Consider the following 27,729-nt stretch of genomic DNA (forward strand, 5'->3'; position numbering starts at 1 on the left):
TTCAAGAAAGCTAATAGAATGTTATGGTTTATTGTAATGGGAAATTGACTGCAAGAATAGGGAGAATATGTTTCCATTACACAGGACATCTATGATATCCCATTTGCAATACTTTGTATAATATTGGTCACTGTACCTACGGAAGGAAGTTAATGCTTTGGAATCAGATCTGTGATTTATTAGACTAATAATGACAATGAGTGGGCTGTTTTATGGGGAGAAACTGGACAGGCTAGGCTTGTATCCTCTTGAATTTAGAAGAGTTGGAGGTGGTTTAATTGATAAGAACCTGGGGAGTCTTGACTGTATGGATGTTGAAAGGCCATTTATTTTCGTGTGAAAGTCTAGAACAAAGGGTCGTTGTTTAAAAATAAGGGATCACAACATCAGAAGAATAAGGATTTTCATTTCTGGGATTTAGCTGAGGACTCCGACAACCTGTACACTGTTGAAACACAACAGCCTCTAATCAATGGACAGCTTTGATTGCTTTATCTCTAGCCTCAATTTCACAATGGATTCATACATAAGACCAAGAAGTTTCAAGTGCCTGCAGTTTCAGCTACTGAAACTTTAAATGTCTGGATGATTTTTGGATACTTACTCCCCTTGCAGAATCATTTCTACTTACTTCTCAGGTATTATGAGCTAAAACCCTTCAAAAAGTTAATCAAACACCATGATAATTGTGAAACGGTGGCCCATGTAATGCTTGACATGAATCATCCTATATCTTAAAGGACATCTCCGTGAATCAGAAACCCTGGGAATGGGATTGAAAATTCTGGAATCAGATTCACCACCATTTCTATGGAGCTCTCCCGTCATACCAACTTGGCAACAATCTACATTATGGACTTACTATGAATTATTGGAAACGTGTACATTTTGTAACAAAATATCTTAAACTGCACTTAGACATGAAACCTGACATTTGAAAGACAATGGTTGAGGATGCTAGTTTATGCTGTCTGTTTAATTACCCTGGATAAATTCTGAGCTCGTCACCAAACAGTTAAAAGTCCTCACTTTTTTTAATAGTTTCATTCAACTGGATTCAATGGAGAATTAATAATTAATTCTATTTTTAATTGCTGATAAAATATTTATTGTATGGTTTTACAGGAGAGTTTTCACAGTCAGAAGATAGTAAGCTAGAATTGAAACTTGCCTAAAATTGACAGTAAATCTTCAGCAATGTGTGTGTTATAGTTGCTAACTGAATTATTACTTTAACAAACACTTAACTCCAGATAAAGTTAGGATTCATCCAGGTACAAGTATTAAATCATCATAACCTTTCCTGCACAAAATAGAAAGTACAAAATTTATGCACAAATAGCAATAAAAATGTGAAAGTTACACAATAATTATATCAAAGTATTTTTAAAATTAATTTAACAGGCATGTAACAATGCATTTTAAATGTTTCAATTCCTGTGCATCTTAGAAAAAGGGACTTAGTTACTCAGTTGTCTTTCAAAGCAGAATGATGCCGATAACACAGGTTCAATTCTTGCACCAGCTGAGGTTATCATGAAACACTTGCCTTCTAAACCTTTCTCCTTGCTTGAGGTGTGGTAACCCTCAGGTTAAACAGCACCAGCTGTCTTTGCCTCTCTGTAATAAGTGAACAGCTCCAAGGCCTGGTACAGCTAAAGCAACTTTATCTTTTTATTAGAAAATTTAAACGAGTAAATCAAACAGAGGAAGATGTTGAGAAGCAAACATAACTATTTGCCCAATGATATTATATTTGCTTTTCTCTTCCTTTTATCCGACAAATTCGTAAAACGTCTTTAATGCAATGGGCATGCTGCGCTGTTTTGTTTCTTTTGCTACGATGGCAACACCAGGTCCAATTTCATAGGTTTACGGTACATACTTTCTCTGTAGTCTTGCACTGGTGAAAAGAAAAACTGTGTAGATATAACACACTTTAAATTATTCAAGGAGAACCAATGTAAACCATTTCTTCTCCAGGCATATTCCATGCTGAATATCAATATTTTATTATAACAAAAATGTGATTCCTTGTGGATTTGGAAACCATTGTTATACTTCAACATGAATAGAATTTCATTCTATGCTTGAATTAATAGCATTTCGCAAATTCCATTTTGTATCACCACAGTCCTAAATCAGCACAAATGATGAATTAAGAAGTAAAACATCTGATGTTTTTCTCTGTGTATACTTCCTCTAAATCTTGTATGAAAAAATATATATTTTCATCTGCCACTGTTTTAAATCATTTGATATTCTAATTTTGAGTTTCTTCTGAGTTCCGAAGGTATTATCTTGGAATGTTTCTGAGACATAGGCTTAATTTTGGAGATTATCCAATTTTGTGTGATTCAGAAGAAATACCACTGTGACATGAGTGTATAAACATTCAAGGTGATCATGTAATGTTGCATTGAAAGGTGTTAAAGAATCTATTAACCTTTTTTTTCAAATAGGTTAATGCATCTGTTACTATAGAAAGCAAATTTATGTTGTCTGAATGCATTTAGTGTCTGTATACTAACACTGTGCAGCTTTTCTAGATTGATTTACACAGCCAAATTGTAAACACTACAAGTCTCAGACATTGCACTGAAACGATAACAAATATTACAAAGTTCTGTCATATTTGTTAGGAACGAACTGCTTGTGTAGAAAAGTTTTACAGCTTGTACTTCCGCATGATTTTGCCTGAAGTACAAGTAAGTCACCTTTGATTAGTTGAGTCAATAACTAAACTAAAGAAAGGTTCTCATGACTTAAAGCCACTTGTACTTTTGGTTGTTACTGCTTTATAGATGAATATAATAAAGTGCAGAATATTTTTTTAAAACTCATGTTAATGCCATTGTTAAACACCTTTCCCAGCAGATATTGAATTAATAGCTGAACTTTCAACACATAGCACCTTTCAAGGAGCTGTTGTGCTATAAATCTAAATTGTTTTAATCTAAAAGAAGCTTGAAGGCATTCACCAAGAAGACTACATATTTTGAGATGTGAACATCTTGTAGTAAATCACTCTTCTAAGCAGGATGGATTCCAATTTTTCCATATCAGCACCTAATACTTAAGCTCAGGAATTATACTATTTGTCTTGGCTGAAAATTTGAGCAGGAAGTGGCAGGATGAATTTTTTTTTCTCTTGATTGTGTGTCATATAAATGACACAATATCAATTAGTGGGTCTTCATGTTATAATCCCTCTATTTTGTGAAGGTTCACTGATGAGATTTTGTTTTACCTAGACAGAAAGATAGAATGATGCAGCTGCGTTATCGTCCTTTGACGGATTCATAGCAAGAAAAATGAAGGTCTAGGCCCAAAACGTGAGCTTTTGTGCTCCTAAGATGATGCTTGGCCTGCTGTGTTCATCCAGCTCCACACTTTGTTATCTATGAAAGATATAAATGTTTGTTTGAGTTATTGAGCTTTATTTCAATTTTAACTTGTATCACCTGATAATTAAAAATTATATGAAGGATCAGAAAAAAAAACAATCATCATGTTTGTTCTTATGACTTTGGAATGACCGTTTTGCTGACAAATCCAATTTTTAACCAATTATTATTGTTTTATGTAGGTCTGAAAGGGCTCATACAGAGGACTGCAGTAGCATCATCCACAAGGATGATGTATTTGTTGGCAAAACAGTTGAAGATCTAGAAGGAATGAGGCCTAACATCTGGTCACCCTCAAAGTCTCTGTAACAATATATGCCATTACAATGTAACACATAACTAGTTGCTTACATGTAATAAACTATAGCTTATTAACTGTAAGAAACTCTTCTAGTTGGACGAGGAGATAGCTGTCCTCGGCCACACAAGACGAAGTATGTCCCTGTATCTTCCCAGAATTAAATAGCAGCCACCTTCATCATGAGTATTAGCTCAGACCATGTGTATGGACCAGATCAAACTCCTTTCAAATACAACAAGGAGCTAGACTAGATCCTAACTTTTATCCCATTAAAAGGCAAGTGTAAAGGTGCTGTGTTCCAGAAATAATTTAACTGGTTACTGTTTTCAGCAGCAGCAAGAGCAGGAGCTTGGACCAGGGGCCTTTCGGGAAGCGGGTGAGTCAGTGATATTAAAACTTTAAAAGCTGACCTCGAGCGTTGGAGCCCTCCATTTCTGTTTTCAGCAGTAGCACCTCAGAGAGCAGAGGTTTCTGGGAAAGGAGGGAGTTTTTTTTTAATCCCCTCAGCTATATAAGTGATCGAGTGGGAGCTGGATGAACTTCGGATCATTCGGGATGCAGAGTCTGTGATAGACAAGAGTTACAGGGAAGTAGTTACTCCTAAGCATGAAGAAAGCTGGGTAACTGTTAGAAGAGGGAAAAAGCAGTCAGTGCAGGGATCCCCTGTGGTCGTTCCCCTGAAAAACAAGTATATTGTTTTGGATACTGTTGGGGGGACGACTTACCAGGGGCATGCACTGGGGTGCAGGTCTCTGGCACAGAGTCTGTCCCTCTTGCACAGAAGAGAAGGGGGGATAGGAAGAGAGTGTTAGTAATTGGGGATTCAATAGCTAGAGGGACTGATAGAAGGTTTGTTGGGAATGAAAGAGACTCATGGTTGGTGTGTTGCCTCCCATGTGTCAGGGCCCATGATGTCTCAGATCGTGTCTTTGGGATCCTGAAGGGAGAGGGTGACCAGCCCCAAGTCGTGGTCCACATAGGCACCAACAACATAGGTTGAAAGAGGGTTAGGGATGTCAGACAGGATTTCAGGGAGTTAGGGTGGAAGCTGAGAGCTAGAACAAACAGAGTGGTTATCTCTGGTTTGTTACCCATGCCGCATAAGGCAAAGAACAGGGAGAGATTTCAGCTGAAAATGTGGCTGCAGGGATGGTGCAGGAGGGAGGGCTTCAGGTACATGGGCAATTGGGGCCCATTCTGGGGAAGGTGGAAGCTCTGCAAAAAGGACAGTCTCCACTTGAACCAGAGGGGCACTAATATCCTGGGTGGGAAATTTGCTAGTGCCATTCGGGTGGATTTAAACTAGTTCAGAAGGGGGATGGGAAACTGAGGTGTAGTTTTAGTACACAGAAGGAAGAAAGTAGGGAGGACATGGACAGGATCTCACTGTCACAGGAGTGTGCTGGCAGACAACAAACTGGATTGAAGCGTGTTTACTTTAAAACCAGGAGTATCCGGAATAAGGTAGCTGAGCTTGCAGCACAGATAAGTACCTGGGACTTTGATGTTGTGGCCATTTCGGAGACATGGCTAGAACAGGGTCAGGAATGGATGTTGCAGGTTCCAGGGTTTAGATCTTTCATTAAGATCAGGGAAGGTGGTAAAAGAGGGGGAGGTGTGGCTTTGTTAGTCAAGGACACTATAACGGTGGCTGAAAGAACTTTTGACCAGGACTCGCCTACTGAGGTGGTATGGGCTGAGGTCAGAAACAGGAGAGGAGACGTAACAGTGCTGGGAGTTTTTTAAAGGCCTCCGCAAAGTTCCAGGGATGTGGAGGAGAGAATTGGCAAAACAATTCTGGGCAGGCGTGAAAGGAACAATGTGGTCATTATGGGAGACTTTAACTTCCCTAACATTGTACTAGAGTTACAGCATTTCCAGTCATCGGATGGATCGGTTTTTATCCAATGTGTGCAGGAGGGTTTCCTGACTCAGTATGTCGAAGGGCTGACAAGAGGGGAAGCCTCACTGGATCTGGTACTTGGTAATGAACCAGGCCAGGTGTTTGATTTAGTGGTAGGTGAGCACTTTGGAGAGAGTGACCACAATTCGCTTACATTTAGTTTAGCGACGGAAAGGGATAGGAACATACCACAGGGCAAGAGTTATAGATGGCGGAAGGGCAATTAATAATGCAATTAGGCAAGACTTAGGAGGCATAGAATAGCTTAGCAAAATGCAGGGGATAAGGACAGTCGAAATGTGGAGCTGGTTTAAGGAAAAGATATTGCGTGTCCTTGATAGTTATGTCACTGTCAGGCAGGGAGGAAGTGATAAGGTAAGGGAACCGTGGTTTACTAAAGAAATTGCATCTCTTGTTAAGTGGAAGAGGGAGGCTTCTGTGACAATGAGAGGTGATGGTTCAGATGAGGTGATGGAGAGTTACAGATTAGCTAGGAAGGATTTAAGGAGAGAGTTAAGAAGAGCAAGGAGGGGTCATGAGCAGGTATTAGCAGGTAGAATAAAGGAGAACCCTAAAGCGTTCTATAGGTATGTGATGAATAAGAGGATGATGAGGGTAGGAATAGGGCCAGTCAAAGACAGAAGTGGGCAGTTGTGTGTGGGCCCTGTGGAGATTGGAAAGGTGCTAAATGATTATTTCTCATCTGTTTTCACTCAGGAAAAGGAGCATATTACAGAGGAGAAGACCGAGTTACAGGCTACTAGAATTGAAAGGATTAAGGTTAGTAAGGAGGAGGTGTAATCCATTCTAGAAGGTGTGAAGGTAGATAAATCCCCTGGGCCAGATGGGATTTTTCCGAGGATTCTCAGAGAAGCCAGGGAGGAGGTGGCGGAGGCTTTGGCCTTGATCTTTGAGTCCTCATTGTCTACAGGTTTAGTACCAGAGGACTGGAGGATTGCAAATGTTGTGCCCTTGTTCAAGAAGGGCAGTAGAGATGACCCAGGTAATTGTTGACCAGTGAGCCTTATGTCAGTTGTAGGAAAAGTTTTGGAAAGGATTATAAGATATAGGAATTATAATCATCTAACAAGCAACAATTTGATTGGAGATAGTCAGCATGGATTCGTCAAAGATAGGTCGTGTCCCACAAACCTCATTGAGTTTTTTGAGAAGATGGCCAAGCATGTGGATTGGGGAAGGGCAGTTGATATGATGTACATGAACTTCAGTAAAGTCTTTGATATGTTTCCACATGGTAGGCTATTCGAGAAAAACGGAGGCATGAGATTGAGGGAGATTTAGCAGTTTGGATAAGAAACTGGCTTTCCGTAAGAAGGCAACGAGTGGTGGCTGCTGGAAAAATTTAGCCTGGAGTCCGGTTACTAGTGGTGTGCCTCAAGGATCTGTTTTGGGACCACTGCTGTTTGTCATTTTTATAAATGGCTTAGACACAGGCACAGGTGGATGGGTTAGTAAGTTTGCAGATGACACTAAAGTTGGTGGAATGGTAGGCAGTGTCGAAGAATGTTGCAGATTGCAGGGAGACTTGGATAAACTGCAGAAAGGTGGCAAATGGAGTTTAATGCGGATAAATGTGAGGTGATTCACTTTGGGAAGAATAATAGGATGGCTGAATACTGAGTCAATGGAAAGATTCTTTGCAGTGTGGATGTGCAGAACGATCTTGGTGTCCATGTGCATAGGTCCCTGAAAGTTTCCACCCAGGTTGATAATGCTGTTAAAAAGGCTTATGGTGTGTTAGGTTTTAATTGGTAGAGGGATTGAGTTCCGGAGCTGTGATGTCATGCTGCAACTGGACATAAAGTTAGTGTGGCCTCACTTGGAATATTGCATGCAGTTCTGGTCGCCCCATTACAGGAAGGATGTGGAACCATTGGAAAAGGTGCAAAGGAGATTTACCAGGATGTAGATTGGTCTGGAGCAAAGGCCTTATGAAGAAAGGCTGAGGGACTATGGTCTGTTCTCATTGGAGAGAAGAAGGCTAAGAGGGTATTTAACAGAGACATGCAAGATGATCAGAGGACTAGATAGGGTGGACAGTGAGAGTCTTTTTCCGAGGATGATGACGTCAGTTTGAACGAGCGGGGATAGCTACAAATTGAGGGGGTGAAAGATTTAAGACAGATGCCAGAGGCAGGTTCTTTACTCAGAGAGTGGTAAGGGCATGGAACACCCTGCCTGCCAATGTAGTGAACTCAGCCACATTAGGGACATTTAAACAGTCCCTGGATAAGCATATGGACAATGATGGGATAGTGTAGGGGGATAGGTTTGGATTAGTTCACAGGTTGGCGTAACATTGAGGGCTGAAGGGCCTGTTCTGCGCGGTATTGTTCTATGTTCTATGTTCTATATTCTGTTACATCGCTCGGCTTTAAGCAAAACAGTCTTTATTCTTACATTACAGTTAGAATACAAACTAAAGAAAGAAGCATTGAAATAACATCACTCTATTAGAAAATAAACAGAATAATAGATTATTTAACTAATAAACATCAACTGTTCCAATATAGTAGCATCCCATAAACACACTCCTGGTAAAAGGCAATTTCAGGAAATATTGATTGTATCACTTGCAATTCTGACCTCAGACAGAGTTTCAGGTGTTAGCTGTAATAAAAATAACAGCTTCCACAGTCTGCTTTCAGAAGTTGAAAGCTAAACTAAACCCCGGTTCTGTGGGAGCCTGACTCCACCCATTCATGCCACTTCTGTTGTTCAAACTTTGACCCAAAACCCAAGCCCTAAGAGGCTGTTTACTTATTTGGCTTGGAACGGTCTGCTCGTCATCACTGTCTCATCCTCAGTTCAACACAAAACTGACAAAATGCACATCCTAAAGGCATAGTATTGTCACACATGTTGTCTGTTGATTATCTGTTGTCTCTCTATTTTTGCAGCTGCAGCAGGAGAGGTGACGGCGAGGACCAGGGAGCTGCTAGAATGGTCAGTCCTTCACTTTATATACTTACCAAGTGGAATCAGTGCCTTCCATTTTCGCAGCACCAGTGGGAGCAATGATGGCGAGCACCAGGGGGCTGGCGGGACAGTAATTCCTTCTTTTTACCAGTGGAGCTGAGTGGGAGCAGTCAAATTATACTCTGGGAACGTGGGTGAACTGATATATTTTGGCAGTGGCTAAACCCAAGATACTACACATGTAGTGTCTCCCACCCATCAACCTCTGACAAAAAAACAACCTCTGCAGTGTGTTGAGAAGCTAAGGATACCGTTTTGGATGCTGTTGGGGGAGATGGCTCACCAGGGGAAGGCAGCAGTAGCTAGGTTCATGGCACCGTGGCTGGCTCTGCTGTACAGAAGGGCAGGAAAAAGAGTGGAAGGGCTATAGTCATTGGGGATTCAATTGTAAGGGGAGTAGATGGGTGGTTCTGTGGTTGAAAACAAAACTCCCGAATGGTATGTTGCCTCCCACGTGCTCGGGTCAGGGATGTCTCAAATCTATTGCAGGACATTCTGAAGGGGGAGAGTGAACAGCCAGCTGTTGTGGTGCACATAGGCACCAATGAGAGAGGTAAAATAAAATGAGATGAGGTCCTACAAGCAGAATTTAGGGAGTTAGGAACTAAGTTATAATGTAGAACCTCAGAGGTAGTAATCTCAGGATTGCTACCAGTGCCACATGCTAGTCAGAGTAGAAATGAAAGAATAGCTAGGATGAATGCATGGCTTGAGAGATGGTGCAGGAGGGAGGGGTTCAGATTTTTGAGACATTTGGACTGGTTCTGGAGGAGGTGGGACTATTACAAATCAGACGGTCTACACCTGGGCAGGCCTGGAAGCAATGTCCTAGGTGTTGTTTTTGCTAACGCTGAGGGTTTAAACTATTGCTACAGGGGGAAGGGAACCAAATGAGGAAGTTAGTGGACGGTAAGGACATAGTAACTAAAGCCTGTAAGGAACAAGATGATGAAGGCAGTGTGACTTAGGGGAAGAGTAGGCAGAGAGCAGATGATGAACGCAAAGGGAGAGGTGGTTAGGGTTAGGGTTCGGGTTCTAGGGTTATCTAAGGTGCATTTGTTTTAATGCGAGAAGTGTAGCAGGTAAGGCAGATGAGCTTAGGGCTTGGATTAGTACCTGGGACTATGATGTTATTGCTAATATGGAGACTTGGTTGAGGGAAGGGCAAGATTGGCAACTAAATATCCCAGGATATAGATGCTTCAGGCAGGATAGAGAGGGAGTTAAAAGGGGTGGAGGGGTTGCATTACTGGTCAAAGACAATTTCATAGCTGTGCTGAAGGAGCGCACCTATGGAGGACTGGGCAGAGTTCAGAAATAGGAAGGGTATGGTAACAATGTTGGGGCTGTAGTACAGGCCTCCCAACAGGGAGCATGAGATTGAGGTACAAATATGTCGACAGATTACAGAAAGATATAGGAGCAACAGGGTGGTGGTGATGGGAGATTTTAACTTTCCCAACATTGGCTGGGATGCACTTTGTTGTTAGAGATTTAGATGTAGCAGAATTTGAAAGGTGTATCCAGGAGGGTTTTATGGAGCAGTATGTAAATAGTCCAACTCAGGAAGGGGCCATACTGGGCCAGGTGTTGGGGAATTAGCACGGCCAGGTGGTTGAAGTTTCAGTAGGGGATTACTTTGGGAATAGTGATCACAATTCTGTAAGTTTGAGAATACTCATGGACAAAGACGAGAGTGGTCCTAAAGGAAGAGTGCTGAATTGGGGGAAGGCCAACTATAGCAAGATTCGACAGGAGCTGGGGAATGTGGATTGAGAGCAGCTGTTTGAAGGTAAAGCCACACTTGATAGATGGGAGGATTTTAATGAGAGGTTGATTAGAGTGCAAGACAGACATGTCCCTGTGAAAATGAGGGATAGAAATGGCAAAATTAGGGAACCATGGATGACCAGTGAATTGTGAGACAAGCAAAGAGGGAAAAGGAAAGCCTAGGCGACTGAAAACAGATGAAGCTTTGGAAAATTATTGGGAAAATAGGACAAATCTGAAAAGAGGAATTAAGATGGCTAAAAGGGGTCATGAAACATCTTTAGCAAACAGGGTTAAGGAAAATCCCAAAGCTTTTTACTCATACATAACGAGCAAGAGGGTTACTATAGAAAGAGTTGGCCCACTCAAGGACAAAGGAGGGAAGTTATGCGAGGAGTCAGAGAAAATAAGTGAGATTCTTAATGAGTACTTTGCATTGGTATTCACTGAAGAGAGGGATATGACGAATGTTAAGGTTGGGGATAGATGTTTTATTACTCTAGGTCAATTCGGCATAAGGAGGGTGGATGTGTTGGGTATTCAAAAAGGTATTAGGGCGGACAAGCCCCAAGGTCTGGATGGGATCGTTCTTGGTTACTGAGGGAAGCAAAAGAGGAAATAGCTGGGGCCTTAACAGATATCTTTGCAGCATCCTTGAGCACAGGTGATGTCCCAGAGGATTGGAGAATTGCCAATGTTGTCCCATTGTTTCAGAAGTGTAGCAAGGAAAATCCAGGTAATTATAGGCTGATGAGCCTGACATCAGTGGTGGGGAAGTGGCTGGAGAAGGTACTGAAGGAAAGGATCTATTTACATTTGGAAGAAAATGGGCTTATTAGTGATAGGCAGCATGGTTTTGTGAGGGGAAGGTCATGTCTTACCAACTTGATAGAATTCGTTGAGGGAGTGACAAAATTGAGAGATGAGGGAAGATGAGGGTAGATGTCATATATATGTACTTCAATAAGGCTTTTGATAAGGTTCTCCATGATAGGCTGATGGAGAAGGCGAAGTTGCATGGGGTCCAGGGTGTACTAGCTAGATGGATAGAGAATGGCAGGACAACAGGAGACAGAGTTGTAGTGGAAGGGAGTTTCTCAAAATGGAGAACTGTGATGAGTGGTGTTCCACAGGGATCTGTGTTGGGACCCTGCTTTTTGTGATATACATAAATAATCGGGACGAAGGTTTAGATGGTTTGATTAGCAAGTTTGCAGATGACACTAAGATTGGTGGAGTTGCAGATAGTGAAGGGGGCTGTCAGTGATTGCACCAGAATATAGATGGATTGGAGAGTTGGGTGGAGAAATGGCAAATGGAGTTCAATCCAGGCAAATGCAAGTTGACAAAGTGTGAGGTTGGATGAACACAGCAGGCCAAGCAGCATCTCAGGAGCACAAAAGCTTCCCTGAGGTTGGTCTGGAGGGAGGAGGGTAACTTCTTCAAATCAGGCATTCCTGGAAGAGGCTTCGCAGTGAGGTTAAAATTGTGATCAGAGATAATGGGAACTGCAGATGCTGGAGAATCCAAGATAACAAAGTGTGAAGCTGGATGAACACAGCAGGCCAAGCAGCATCTCAGGAGCACAAAAGCTTCCCTGAGGTTGGTCCGGAGGATGCATTTTGGAAGATCCAATTCAAGAGTGAACTATACGGTAAATGGAAAAGCCCTGGGGAAAATTGATGCACTGAGACCTGAGTGTTCAGGTCCGTTGTTGCCTGAAGGTGACAACGCATGACGATTGAGTGGTCAAGAAGGCATACGCCATGCTTTCCTCCATCAGATGGGGTATTGAGTACAGAGTTGGCAGGTCATGTTGCAGTTGTATAGGACTTTAGTTCAACAACATTTGGAGTATTGTGTACAGTCCTGGTCGCCACATTACCAAAAGGATGTGGATGCTTTGGAATGGGTGCAGAGGAGATTCACCAGAATGTTGCCTGGTATGGAGGATGCTAGCTGTGAAGAGAGCTTGAGTAGATTAGGATTATTTACATTAGAAAGATGAAGGTTGATTGTGTACCTGATTGAGGTCTACAAGATAATGAGAGGTATCGGCAGGGTGGATAGCAAGAATCTTTTTCCCAGAATGGGGTCTCAGTTACTAGGGGTCATGATTTCAAGGTGAGAGGAGAAATGTTTTTGGGGAGATATGCGTGGAAATGTGAGTTCTTGATCTGAGTTCTTTGTGCAGAGGGTGGTGGGTGCCTGGAACACATTGTCAGCAGAGGTGGTAAAGGTGGGCATGATGGCATCATTGAAGATGGATCTAGACAGATACATAAATGGGCAGGGAGCAGAGGGATACAGATCCTTGGAAAATAGGTGACAGGTCTAGATAGAGGATCTGGATTGGCGTGGGCTTGGAGGGCAGGAGAGCCTGTTCCTGTGCTATAGTTTTCTTCATTCTTTGTTTTTTTTTATCAATTGCCCTTGAAAGTACAGTGTGAGCTCTCTTCTTCAAATTCTGGGGATCATGTGGTACAAATATACCCTTTGTGCTGTTAAAGAGGGATTTTGGCCCAGCAACTGTGAAGAAATGAAGATAAGACTCCCAGTCTGTATCATGTGTGACTTGGAAACAATCTTGTAGTTAGTAGAGTTTCAGTCAGTCAGTTGCCCTTGCCCATTTAAGTGAATAGGTTGTGGGTTTGGAAGGTGATGTCAAAAGAGCCTAAGAATGTCCCTGTAATATATTCTCTCAATGAAACACACTGCTGTCATTGTTCACCATTGGTGGAAATAGTTTCAGGTGGTGGATGGAATATCAATTAAGCTGCTTATTTTGACCTGGATTGTGTTGATGTCTCAGTGTTTGTGGAGCTGCACTGATCCACATAAATAGAAACCATTACATCATATTCTTGATATTGGCATATACATGGTAAACAGGGTTGGGAGAATGTCAAGATAATAAAGTGTGAAGCTGGATGAACACAGCAGGCCAAGCAGCATCTCAGGAGCACTCTGATGAAGGGTCTAGGCCCGAAACATCAGCTTTTGTGCTCCTGAGATGCTGCTTGGCCTGCTGTGTTCATCCAGCTTCACACTTCATTATCTTGGATTCCCCAGCACCTGAAGTTCCCATTATCTCTGGGAGAATGTTAAGATGAGTTATTTCTTCCAAAATTCCCAGCCCTCAAGTTGCTGTTATAGCCACCATCTTTTTGCCTGGTGAAGTTATTGATGGTGGTGATTTAGCAATGATAATAATGCCGAACTTCAAGAATTGATCATTAGGTTAAAACACAGTCATCTTTGCCTGGTAGCTGCATCATGCAAGTATTACTGACTACTTCCCAAGTCTGAATGTTGTCCAGATCTTATGACATGAGGCATGTTCTGCTTCAGTATCTGAGAAGTTGAAATAGAATTAAACATTGTGCAGTCATCAGCAAGCACCTGTTATTCTGACCTTATGATGGAAGTACAGCTGTTAATGAAATGAAATGTCGCTGGGCTGAGGATGCTGCCCTGAGGGGCTCCTGCAACAATGTTTTGAAGTGGAGTTGATTGCTTTCCAACAACTGCAATCATCTTCCTTTGAACTGAGTATGACTCCAATAAGCCTTTTCTCTGATTGCCATTGATTTCAACTTTACTCACACCTTTTGATGCCACCATCTATCAAATGCTGAGCAAACATTTGGGATTGCAGGCAGAAGTTCTGGGCCTTTGTCACTTTATCGTAGGTTCTTAAAGGAAGTGCCAATAGCAATAATGGACATATTGGTTAATATGTTCTAATTTTCCTTGGAATCTGAAAATGTTCAAATAGTTTAGAAAAATGCTAATGTAATGGCCTTTTTCAAAACGAGAGAGAAGCAAAAAGTAGAAAACTATGGACCGGTTAGTTTAATATTTGTCATTAGAAAATTGTTGGTATCCATAATTAAGGAAGTAGGAACAGGACAATTGAAAAGTCAAAATGCAATTCATAAGAGTCAGCATGGTTTTATGAAGGGTAAATTGTGGTTAATTAATTTGCTGGAAGTCTTTGAAGATTTAGCAAGCGAAGTGCATAAAGGTTATCCTGTAGATATTACACCCCTGGTCCACCTGAAGCCATTTGATAATGAGACACAGTAAAGGTTAATACACAAGGAAAGATCATACATAGTAGAGGTAATTTGCTAGCTTGAATAGAGGATTGGCTAACCAACAGAAAGCAGAGTTGGGATAAATGGGTCATCTTCCTGTTGGCAAGTTGTAACTAATGGATGCCACAGGGTTCAGTCTTTGGGCCCTAATTGTGAACAATCTATATTCATGACTTGGATGCAAAGGGAGAAAGTGCTATAATTTGTAGGTGATATCAAAATAGGTGGTAAAGTAAGTTACAATGGAGAAATAGGAAATGCAGAAATAAATATGGATAGTTTAGGCCAATGGACCAAAATTTGACTGATGAAGTTTAATGTGGAGGTTATGAATTTTGGTTAGAAGAATTAAAAGGCAATTTTTTACCTAAATGGAGCAAAAGTTCAATTAAAAACATTAGAATTGGGAGCAGAAGCAGAATACTTCAGTGCAGAATGATCTGGGTGTCCTCATGCAGAATCATAGAAGGCTACTGTACAGGTACAGTGGGTAATAAGGCAGGCACATGCAATTGTGACATTTGTTGCTAATGGAATGGAGTATAAAAGCGAAGTGTTGTTGCAATCATGTAGCATATCTGGAGTATTGCACACCGTTTTCATCGCCTTACTTGAGGAAAGATGTAATTGAATTGGATTGCAGTTAAGAAAAGGTTTACTCGATCAATACCGGAGGTGAAAGCCTTGTCTTATGTGGAGAGATTGTGCAGCTTAGGGCGGTACTAGTTAGAGTTTAGAGGGATGACAGGAGAATTAATTGATATACATAAGCTGCTAAAAGGAAATTTATAAGGTAGATGTGGAGCAGGGTAATCTTGAATGAGGCATTATAGTTTTAGGCAGAGGGGCGGCAAATTTAAAACAAAGATGATGAATTGGAATTACTTCTTCCAAACGGTCAGATGACAGGACTCTGAATAAATTTATGGAGGAGGACATAGACAGGTTTTTAATTTGTAGTGGGTTAAAGATATGGGGAGCGAACAGGAAAATGGATCTAAGGCCGAGATAAGATCTGCCATGATCATATGATTGATGGGGCGGACTTGACGGCTCAAATGGCCTACTTCTGCTCCCAATTCTTATGTTTTTAAATGATTTCTGAGTATCAATGCCAATCGTGTTCACCTCACTACACCAATTACACACTCACTGAATTTGTAAGCTATATCCTTTGTAAAATAGAAGTGTTATGGTCAAATGTGGGTTTTGAAAAGATTAGATCCACCCTATTCCTCTGCATCTGATGATAGTAGAGGAGCAACATCTTTGTAGGGAAATGATGATACTATATTGTCCAGGGTAACAAGTGTGGTTCAAATGTAACAAAGGGGAGAGGAAAAATTATATTGGGTTGATCGTAATGAGAGCAGTGTGGAGTGGTAGGAAGTAGTATAATGCACACAGACAGGTCTCAAAAGTCACACGAACCCGTAACTTTATGGCCTCTCTTCAAGTGTAGGGTTTCTAATTTAAACTCAATTGACATGCAAGAAGGTGTGGATCTGGATGAACACAGCAGGCCAAGCAGCATCTTATGAGTAGGAAATCTGATGTTTTGGGCCTAGATCTTTCATCAGAAATGGGGAAGGGGAAGGGGGTTCTGAAATAAATAGGGAGACAGGGGGAGGCAGATTGAAGATGGATAGAGGAGAAGATAGGTGGAGAGGAGACAGATGAGTTAACGAGGTGGGGATGGAGCTAGTAGAGGTGAGTGTAGGTGGGGAGAAAGGGAGGAGGTAGCTCAGTCCAGGGAGGACAGACAGGCCAAGGGGGCAGGATGAGGTTAGTAGGTAGGAAATGGGGGTGTGGCTTGAGGTAGGAGGAGGGGATAGGTGAGAGGAAGAACAGGTTAGGGAGGCGGGGATGAGTTTAGCTGGTTTTGGGATGCGGTAGGGGGAGGGGAGATTTTGAAGCTTGTGAAATCCACAGTAATACCATTGGGCTACAGGGTTTCCAAGCAGAATATGAGTTGCTGTTCCTGCATCATTGTGGCACTGCAGGAGGCCCAAGATGGATATGTGGTCTGAGGAATGGGAGCAGGAGTTGAAATGGTTCACAACCAGGAGGTGCAGCTGTTTATTGTGAACCAAGTGTGGGTGTTCTGCAAAGAGGCCCCCAAGCCTCCGTTTGGTTTCCCCGATGTAGAGGATGCCACAACGGGTACAGTGGATGCAGTATACCACATTTCACAAGCTTCAAAATCTAGCACCACCTCCCACCACAGCATCCCAAAACCAGTATCAAGAGAAGTTGATTGTGAGACAGTTGTAACATTATCACCTATTTACTTTTAACCCCTCAGATGAAAAATAACTGATTTTGCCCTTCCGCATCCCAAAACCAGCCCAGCTCATCCCTGCATCCCTAACCTGTTCTTCCTCTCACCTATCCCCTCCTCCCACCTCAAACCGTATCCCCATCTCACAATACACTCACCTTTACTGGCTCCATCCCCACCTCTTTAACTTATCTGTCTCCTCGCCACCTATCTTCTCCTCTATCCATCTTTGATCTGCCTCCTCCATCTCCCTATTTATTTTAGAATCCTCTCCCCCTCCCCAGTTTCTGATGAAGGGTCTAGGCTCAAAGCGTAACCTTTTGTGCTCTTAAGATGCTGCTTGGCCTGCTGTGTTCATCCAGCTCCACACCTTGTTATCTCGGATTCTCCAGCATCTGCAGTTCCTACTATCTCTGGCATACAAGAAGAGTCATTTTGGGTGGGTAGGGTTAATTATGTGCAAACTGGTGGATTAGTAGACCTCACTAGTAAACAGCTAAATGTATGGAATCTACAGAAAAATGTTCTCTCACAATATTACAGTTAAAGTTTGACCATAAGCTTGTTGGTTTTGGACAATATTCCTCTACTTTTACAGCCAGAGATCCTCTTCCAATTTAACCTCCATCCTCAAAACTTGTGCATTTATATCTCAAGATAACTTTGCTCCCACGGCTGCTGTAGAAATGTATCATTCATTCTAAATTGTTTCCTCATATTCTTCTTACCGAAATGTATCACATTACAGTACTGTATTAAATTCCATCTGCCACATGGGTCCATTCGATTAGCTTGCAGTTATCATTTTGAAATCTAACGCCATCCTCATCACAGTTTCTCAATACTTCCACACTTCAATATTTTGTATTTTCATATTTCATGTTGTCATCAAAGTTTGAAATTACACTTTGCATATCCAAGTTTAGGTCATTAATATAAATCAAGAAAAGCAGCAAGACTTGAATGAAACTGAATAAGGACTCACTAAGAGTCTCATAGTCACTTAGTTAATTTTCTATCCTTGTTATTACTGTCCCATTTTATTTTATTGGCTTTCATTTTGCTGGAAATCCCATCCTTGGGCACTTTGTCAACTGCCTTTTGTAGGTCTATGTATCCCATAGTGGCCACATTTACCCCAATAACGCTCTCTGATACCTCATCAAGAAGCTCTGTTAGGTTTGCAAACACAAACTGTCCTCAAGAAATCCTTTAGTCTCCATTATCTGCATCAAAGCTGCCATTCCCCTCCACCTCAAGGACACATCAATAGGTCATGCATCTTTTTGGGCACCAATGAGACTATTGATGTTTTGAGTTTTAGTTAATTAAATCTGGTTCCCAGGCAAAAAAGAAATACTGAAGATGAAAGCCTATCTGTTGGATCTAAAATTTCTTCAAGAATCAGAGACTATAGCTAGGACTTACAACTTTTAAATAAACATGGTCACTCAGTGGTGAGCACTTCTACCTCATAGTGCAAATGACCTGGGTTCAATTCCATCTTTACATGACTGTCTGTGTAAAATTTGCAAATTCTCCCCATATCTGTGTGTCTTCCTTCAGATGCTCTGGTTTCCTCCCACAGTCCAATAATATGCAGGTTAGGTGGGTTGGCCATTCTAAATTGCCCATAGTATGGGATGTGCAAGCTAAGTAGATTAGCCATAGCAAATGCAGGATTACAGGGAAGGGAGGGTGTGCCTGGGTGGGATGCTCTTTGGAGGGTATGTGTCAATGTGATGGACCGCATGGCCTGCTTTCACACTGTAAGAATTCTATAACAATATTTAGGAGTAGGTTTTTATCTCACAAAGAGACTGCCCAAGCTTTGCTTGGCACCCTCTTGGCTGACTACTTGAAGTTCTGGCTGTGAGCATCTGAAAAATGTTTGTAGTTTGGCTCTGCGGGATCTGAATTTGTAGCTCAATAGTTTAGAGAACGCTTGACTTTGGCTTGCAGTCAGCTGGCATTGTTCCTCAAACTCACTTGTGTTCATTGGCTTACATAAATGCACACTGCTTAAAATAATTGTTTTTTTTTCCTTGATTACTTTCATGGGATATTAGCATTGTGACTAAGACCAACATTCGTTATCCATCCCAGAACTGCCTTTTCAAAGGGCAGTTCAAAGGCCAATCACATTTCTGTGGGTCTGAAGTCACGTGTACAATAGATCATATGAAAATGGCAAATTTACTTCCTGAAAGGACATGAGCGAACCAGATGGGGTTTATGACAGCAAACAATGAGTTTTTTGTGACCATTAGACTGGCCTCTAAATTTGACGATTTATTCCTTTATTACTTCCTTTATTTCACCAGTTGTACTGTGTTATGTTTCATACTCAATATGTCACTATACAGGTACCTTCAAAAAGACACACCCAGGACATTTTCACTGCACCATAGCATGTAACGTAAGGTTATAAAGATTCTATACTCCACCTTACCTTGGGTCAGTGGAAGGCTGTTCTTCATGAGAAGCTTTATTTTGTCCAGTTGGTTATGTGTCTGAAAATATAAAGTTTGTATATAATAGTGAGTTGTTGATAACAAAGTGAGTTTATAATTTATAATAATAAAACATGTTGGATTCCTTAATGATACGACATTGTGAGACAATAACATAAACACTGTTGTATCAGGTAAAACATCCTGTAAGAGGCAAATACATGCTGTTCGTTGTGACGGATGCATGAGTAGATGCATCCTTGCTGTCACTCACCACCATTAAAGAAAGTGACAATGTTATGAGATTCTTGGATGATGCTACGATTAGATTTTGTTTTTATTCATACATGGGATGTAGCATCACTGATGGGCCCGTATTTATAGTCTATCCCAAGTTTTTCTTGAGGCGATGGTCAATTGTCTTCTTGAATTGCTGCAGCCCATGTGCCATAGGGTAGACAAGCAATGCCATTTTGGAGGGAATTCCAGGGTTTTGACCCGGTGACAGAGAAGGAATGATGATATATTTCTAAGTCAGGATGGGGAGTGGTTTGGAGGGGACATTGCAGGAGATGGTATTCTCCCACATCTACTGCCCTTGTCCTTCTAGATAGAATTAGCTGTGAGTTTAGAAGGGGCTTTCTAAGGACCCTGTGTGAATGTGAGAGCATTTTGATAACATTTTCTCTTGCTTGTCAATTGGAATAAGTTTTTACAGCAGCAGTAAGGCTTGCTTTGAGAATATGTTTTGCACAGCGAAATATTCTGATGTTGGTGCACAGAACTGCAGAATATCTTTTTTCTCAGAGGAAGAGAATGATTGAAGAACTGAGAGCTTTGAAAGCAAAGGTTTGAGCCATAAGTTTTTGGAGTAGAAAAGTTGTGGAGTGGGGAGGAGAAGTAAGTTGCGCTATAGCTTCTTCCCATTGAGAAACACTAGCAATTATTCTTCATTCAACAGATAATGATCTTAGTTTTGGTAAATTCCCAACTCCCTCTATCCATCTCCCTGTCATTGCAATCCTTGGTACTGAATAGGTGAGCTTATCCTGTAAACAGAGACAAAATATCTACTGCAAAATACCAGTTTGGACTGTTGACCTCTTTATTATGAAGCTTGTTTTCAAAGTTAAACACAAGTAAAAATAAAATAAATTACTTAAGAGAGTTAAAACTTTAAGGCCAACCTCATATACTGAGCTAAACAGGACATCACCATAATAACCAACCTATTTCATCAAACTCCACTCAATTTGCAATTAAGAAACATAATCTGTCAAATTAGTACTTATTCGCCATTGGCAGATATCCTCACATGTTACAGAACCAAGATATTCTAAACCCAAAGTCTACCTCCTTAGAATCTGAAAGTTTTACCTTCAACAAAATGTCTATGCATGAAACAGAAATGGATTAGTTTCTCGCACAAACACTTACTGGTCTTTAAATATTTTCAGGATCTGTTGTTTTGCAAAATTTCTAGCTTTTGAATATGTTGTAATAATGCAGTGAAAAGAGTGAATAGAGTTTGTGTTTGTGTGTTTGAGGTGATCAACGGGAATAAACTTTCATACTTCATACTGATTTGTTGATATTTGACACTATTTTATCTTTATTAAATAAATGTGTTGATAAACCCACAATTGCATCGATTGAAAGAAACATGGTTGATAGAATTTTTTTTATTTATATGAAACCTCAAGGATGGGTATTTCATTTGTCATTTCAAAGTGGAAAAAATATTTTTATCTCGTGACTCCTGGTGTAGTAGAACTAGAGTGACGGTGAAATCCGAGATAATGGGAACTGCAGATGCTGGAGAATTCCAAGATAATAAAATGTGAGGCTGGATGAACACAGCAGGCCAAGCAGCAACTCAGGAGCACAAAAGCTGACGTTTCGGGCCTGGACCCTTCATCAGAGAGCTGACAGTGAAATTCTGCAGCTTCAGTTGTAACAATCACTATGAACAAAGATTTGAGCAAAATATGGAGCTCATCATTTCCTGCTAGTGGTGTACAGCAGCAACATAAATGAATTTTCCACCAACAAGATGTTGCTGTCAAGCCAAAAAGATGCTTTATCTACCACACAAATGAGTAACGTAGACTATGAATGTCAATGCTGGTATGATGCTCAGTATATAGGCTGTATACCTAAGTGACCAGCTGATCATATTAAACAGTGTATCCCTTCAACTGTTTATATTAGGCTGAGAATTGAACTTATTCATCCAACCTGCGTTTGCAAAACCCAAATATAATATCTAATGTTAGATATGACTCCATAATGAACAATCCAGAGTATGCCAATAATTACACAAACAACTAATTTAAGTTCTCATGTGGGCTTGCAATATGACTCTCCTATGCTCACACAAAGCTATATGTATTCATATTCAAGGATCTGTCTTCTGCAGGCAAAGGAACATGTCCAATTATTGTGCTTTTTAAAAATTAAACAAATGCACCCAGGACAAAAGTTTGCTGTTTCATTCTCCATAGCAATGCCTCAATTAATCAATTGAGTTGCCAATTAATCAGCTCCATTTTTCATGTGATATAAATTGTCGCTCCCTTTGACATTTCACTTTTTGCATTTATCCTGATAGATGCAAGATGAAAGTATTCCTCTTCATTCACCTTGAATCTGTAAATATATTGTTTACCTAGATTTAATTTTTTTTAGATTTGTTTGATTGTAGAACTGCCATATGTTAAATTTATCAATGGTATATATTCTCCAAGACTATTCGTTCATCTCAGTGCTCAAACCAATATATCTGCACGTTCATTTGAAAGTCTACACAGCCAGAAAAAAAATAGCATGAAGTGAAAATGCATTTCTTGAAATTCAAGGAAAAAATTGCCCTGCAATTTTCCCGGTCAAACAATACCCTAAAAAATGATATCCCACTATTCCCCCTTGTCTGATATCTATCACCATGGTAAAAGTGGGAATAAACAGGTTATCAAGCTCCCAAGACATATCATGTGCCCAGAATAAAAGGCTTTTAATTAGCTTCTTGGTTCTTGCTGTTCACTCTCAAACAGATATTCCATTTTGGGTACTGTTTAAGAGTTTAAGTCTCTCAAAGGAAAATAGAAGTGATAATCAGGTTTTGGGCACTAAAAATGAATCTTATGTTAAACGGGGTTTGTCAAGAATTTAAAACATAATTGTAATTGGGGACTTCTCTGTCGGGGGACAGGCAGGAGACTCCGCAGCAGTGAGTGTGAATCTAGGATAGAATGTTGCTTTCCTGATGGTAGGATTAAGAATATTTGAAGCATATTGTCAAAGGAGAGAGTGAGAAGCCAGAAGAAGTTATATACATTGGCAGGAACAACATAGTTAGGGAAAGAGTTAAGGCCTGAGCAGAGTGAATATAAAAGGTTAGGAAAAACGTTAATAAACAGAACCTCAAAAAATCTCTGGTTTCCTCTAGGTGCCACCAAGAGGAAGGAACAAAAGGATAGGGCAGATAAATTAATGGCTGAAGAAGTGGTGCAATATGCTGGAACTCTGGAATATGCTGGATTCTTGGATCTTTGGGAACTAATCAGGGTAGAAAAGACCTGTTCAAAAAGAATGTTTTTCACTTGAGCCGGAAAGAGGCCAATATCCTGGTGGAGAGATTTGCTAGTTCCATTTTGGGAACCTGGAAACTATTGGAAATGAGGAGTTGGGGGTTTCTAAGTAGCAGTGAAATCAAACGACAGATGATTTATGAATTAGAAAAGAGCAAGTTAATTAGAAAAGCCACACAAGGGCAAAGTCAGAGAATGAGGCAACACTGAACAATTAAACAGCATTTATGTCAATGCGAGGGATCTTACAAGTGTGCCTGATGAACTCAGGGCATGTATTGGGACATTGAATTAGGACATTATAGTTGTTACAAAATCTTGGCTGATGGAAGTACAGGACTGACAACTTGATGTTCCAAATGATTGGAAGGCAGGAGTGGTTAAATGAGAAAAAGAATGAGAGTGAAAAGATAAAGATGGCAATGGGACAAGTAAGGAATGATAGGATGGCGTCTTTTGTGTTGCAGCAGTAGTGTTTTAATCTATGCTGCCAGAATTTGGGTTCAAAGCCTACCCATTCTGGGGGTGTCATAACATGTTTTAACAGTTAATTAAAAATAATCAAGGACAATAGGAAGGCCTAGTAAAATTACAGATGGCAGTAGCAGAATCACAATCGACTGTTGCTTCCTGAAAAACAAAATATGAGACCGGTTTTGGTTATCCAAAATTGCTGAAATCATTAAGTTCTGAAGACATAAATGGCACAATAATAGGATGTGGGCTTGTCCTTCAAACTTTCACAAAAATTCATTAAAACATCGTAAGTAGCTGAGGACAGAAAGTTCAAAGTGAGAGAAGGCAGAGAATTAAACTGCCAGACTTCACGCCACAATTATATGCTGATTGCATATATTCCCCAAACCAATCAACCAATCATTTGGTCTGCCAACTGTAACAAAGACCAGATTGTGCATAATGAGTACTAAATTGAAACACCGTATATATAAATCGTATTCCGCCAGTTAGAAGGATTTGCGGCCTTTAATGATGAGAAAGGAGAAGGTATCTTGAGTGTTTATGTGGAAAATACTGTGAGAAATTTGTTGGGGTGCTTAATTATTGGCAGAAGTGTCGTGGATGGTGTGGTCCCTTCAGAATTTTGTATGAGTCAAGCCAAGCAGAAAATCATTTTGGTGATAAAAACCAAAAGAACTGCAGATACTATAAATCAGGAACAAAGCAAAGTTGCTGGAAAAGCTCAGCAGGTCTGGCAACATCTGTGGAGGAGAAAACAGAGTTAACATTTTGGACCTAGTGACCCTTCCTCAGAACTGGGTTCTGAAAACTGTGTTTTTATTCATCATTTTGGTGATGGTGTCTTCCATATCAATATTTCCAATAGTCCACATTTTTCCTCAATTGGAGATCTCCCTGAATCACGGTTGACAGTTTCTTCAACTGTACCAGTCTCATTTTCTGGAAATCTGGTCTTACCTTTTCACTACCCTTAGAGAAATCGCATTAGGATTTCTGTTGACCTTTTCTTCTTCACCACCAGCTCCAAACTCAATGGAGCATCTTCTGCCATTCCGGTCACCTCCAGCATGATGCTGCCCTACTCTCCCCTTTCAAGATTCTGCAGGATTTTCCTTCCGCAACACTGTGATCCACTGGTCAATCAACTTCAACAACCAATCCTCTCACATAGCACCCAGAAAAGATGCAAAACTGCTTTCTAGGTGAAACAGGGATTTATTTGTACTCCTTACAATTTAGTACACTGTATTCAACACTTGTAATGAAACATCCTCCACATTAGGAAGACCAAACATGAGTTAGTTGATTGCTTTGTGGCACCCCTTCATTCAAACTACAAGTGTCACTCTGAACTTCTTCTTGCCTGCTATTTTATTTTGCTACACCACTACCATTTTGATCTCTCAGTACTTAACACCCTTCCCTACCTCAATGAAGCTGAGTGGAAGTCCAAGGGAAAACAAGCAATCATTCAATACGGCACTTCATAACCTTCTGAACTCAACGTTGAGTCACTTAGTTTCAGGTCAGAACCACTGTTCCCAACTTTTTTCATTAATCTGGGAACAGCTGTTGTAACAATTCTTTTCCAATGTTCACTCTCTGTAGAAATTACCCGCTATTACTTTATTTGTTACATTGCACTTCCATTGGTGAGGCGTATCATCCCTTTTGTCATTGCATCTCTCCTCTGCAATAGCAGCATGATGGGAACAAGTATGCTAATGGTAATAATTCACATGATTATGTAACCCTGACTTCAACAGTCATATGCTATCAAGACTTTTAGAGGAAAGAAAGAACTGTGATGAGACAGTTGGAATCTCATGAGATAGAGAGTTTTTCTTTGTATATTAGGATGAAAATAATGTACAAGAATTCCTGAGAACCTGCCACTTGTTGCTCTTGGATAAAGTAGAAACAGATATGTAGCAGATCTAAAGTAAGGGCAGTCTAGCTAAGTAAAGCAGCCTCAAGAATACAGCATGTGCATTCAACACACAGGCCTCATCATAGGCAGAATGTGTAGAGACACACCAATACAAACCTGTGCCCATGAAACCAGGCCAATTCAAAGAGACATGACATAAATCACTTCCTACAGACTTTCCATTTTGTTTATCCCTCTCCCATCTTTCTTTTCCTCCATTCTTGCTTAATATGTATTACAGTACTAATTTATTCCTATTCAAATGAAAGTTCATAACTTTGAGAAACTAACTTTGTTACTCTTTCTTCAGGTGCTACCTCAATTACTGGGTGTCGTCCTTCCACCATTTTCTTCTTAAAAACAACATTTGCTGAAAAATATTTGCCCTCCAAGAAAAATAACCACTCTCTCTACTTCATAGCTTTGACCTTACAGTAGAATTTGACTTTCTCGGCTTACAATTTCACCAGTTACTCACACCATCTGACACTTTTGATCACCTGCAGAGACTTATTATTCACTGTTTCACTCACACCATTTGTGTAATCTTTTGATCTCTCTGCTGTTGATGTCTCTGCCTATAAAGTCTGTGGCTTTGTGCATCTCTTGCACTTTACTTGATGAAGGGGCTATGCTCCAAAAGCTCGGGATTTCATTTAAATCTGTTGGGCTGTAACCTGGTGTCATATGACTTCTGACATTATTTTTAATCCACAAGAAGTTATGTTCAAAGGAACTTTCTTAATTATTTTATGGTGTGGGAATCTCACCAGATTATATCATTAGGGTTTACTTTTGTTGATGATAAGGTATTTTTTGTCATGAAAATAATAGCGAAGTTTCATGCTTTTCATTTTTAAAATGATTATATTGTGATTAGACGAACGTTTTTGCACAATTTACTGCATGAAATGCATAGAATAAACAGGTTAAAAGGTTGTTTTTAAGCTGTGTATAAAATTACTTTCCTTCTCTGTTTGAATGTTTTAAAATTCACAATGTTAAACTATTCTGTACAGTTCAGGTGTAATCTCCAAAATCAATATTTGCATACGTATTGTCAATCTGGTTACATTGCTAAGTACATGATCTGAGAATTAAACAGTTTGCTTGCCATTTATCCCAGCAACATTCCATGCAGAAGATTATACGTGGCTCACAACGCCTTATCCAAAAGATAGATTAAATGGCCATCACCTATTATTTCTCAAAGGATTTTATATATTTGATCTGGATGCTGTGTCTCAGTGACATGCAGCCCTTTGAGGCTTGTAATTCGATTCAGATAGTTTCAAAATGAATATGATTTTACATTGATGCCTGCATTGCAAAGTTTTAAAGAGTTTTCCATATCTAAACTTCAAATTGACTATTTTCATATGACTGACAATTTACTAAGATAATCTCAAGTACTAAGTTTAATAAATTGCTTTATAAAGTTAAATATTAATATTTATTTGGCTTTGAATTGTTGATCGGTAATTATATTCAGTATTATTGTTGTAAGTCATCTCCAAACACAAGAACCTATTCATTCAATATACAGTGAATGTTAACACAGCTTTAGAATTGATTATTACTTCTAACTTCCTGAAATTCTCTTTTGCTTTTGAAAAACTTTATTCGTCGATGTTTTTCAGACAGTACCATTGATGCAGTCATTTGTGTAAGCCATAGATATTGAGCAAATCCAGGCTTCAGAGACTGTAAGACAAAGGATTCATTCCCCAAGACTGTCCATTTGATTCTTCTCTGTTCTCTTCTCAGTTCTCTTTAATCAAGCTTCTGGCCATTTGGCAGGATAATTCCTTACATGGCAATGCTCCTGTGAAACATCATAGAGCATCATGAGTAATTTTAATGCTTCAGAAGCACTGTACAAATAAAGGTTGCTGACATTATTGAAAGGCCTGAAAAGAATGTTCATACTTTTTGTGGTCCAGGAGAAATGCTGAATTAGCAGCTCCTGTCGTCACAATGAATTTTTCACTTCCTCATAAGATCATGCGGCAACAGGTTACTTTAGCCTCAGTCTCTCAGTTACACTGTGTGCTCATGTTAATTCAGCATCCTTTGCCTCATGATACTCCAAACAGGTTGGGATCTGCTGATGGAAGATCGGCTGTGGCCGCATCCATATTGGGTTAGGCACATGTTCTGTGCGTTTCACTGAATCCTGCCATCAAGTCTCTCCCATCCATCACAATGACCTTAATATTGAACGAATTGTACCACACAAAAATAGAAATATTTTTAGTTGCCTCTCTCAGAAGAAATATTAAAATAAAAATCGAAATTTAACGCTTTACTTTATTTCTTAGATTTGCATGAACAAAGGTAGATCTGGGACTTTTGCAACAATTTATCTGAAAAACCCAAATACAAAAGCAAAACATTTCAGAAGAAGGAAATCTGAAATAAAAACAGAAAATACCTGAAAAGTTCACCAAATCAGAAAGTATGTGTGGAGCCAGATAATTAGTTAACTTTTCAAGTCAGCCTTTCATCAGAACT

At 40.1% G+C, this 27,729-nt stretch overlaps 1 long non-coding RNA gene across 2 annotated transcripts; it reads right to left on the minus strand.

Annotated features, from left to right (window-relative positions):
- Positions 1–1,748: 1,748 nt before the first annotated feature.
- Positions 1,749–27,729, minus strand: LOC125459988 (uncharacterized). Of its 2 annotated transcripts, XR_009446704.1 has the most exons (5): positions 27,650–27,729; positions 26,863–27,040; positions 19,215–19,275; positions 3,251–3,401; positions 1,749–1,903 (listed from the first exon to the last, which is right to left on the minus strand). It is a non-coding gene; the product is annotated as an uncharacterized LOC125459988 (long non-coding RNA). The 2 variants fall into 2 exon arrangements; XR_007249156.2 differs by lacking the exon at positions 1,749–1,903 and having other exon boundaries at positions 3,112–3,401.

Source organism: Stegostoma tigrinum, chromosome 1 (genome assembly GCF_030684315.1).
Source record: "Stegostoma tigrinum isolate sSteTig4 chromosome 1, sSteTig4.hap1, whole genome shotgun sequence".
Taxonomy (NCBI): domain Eukaryota; kingdom Metazoa; phylum Chordata; class Chondrichthyes; order Orectolobiformes; family Stegostomatidae; genus Stegostoma; species Stegostoma tigrinum.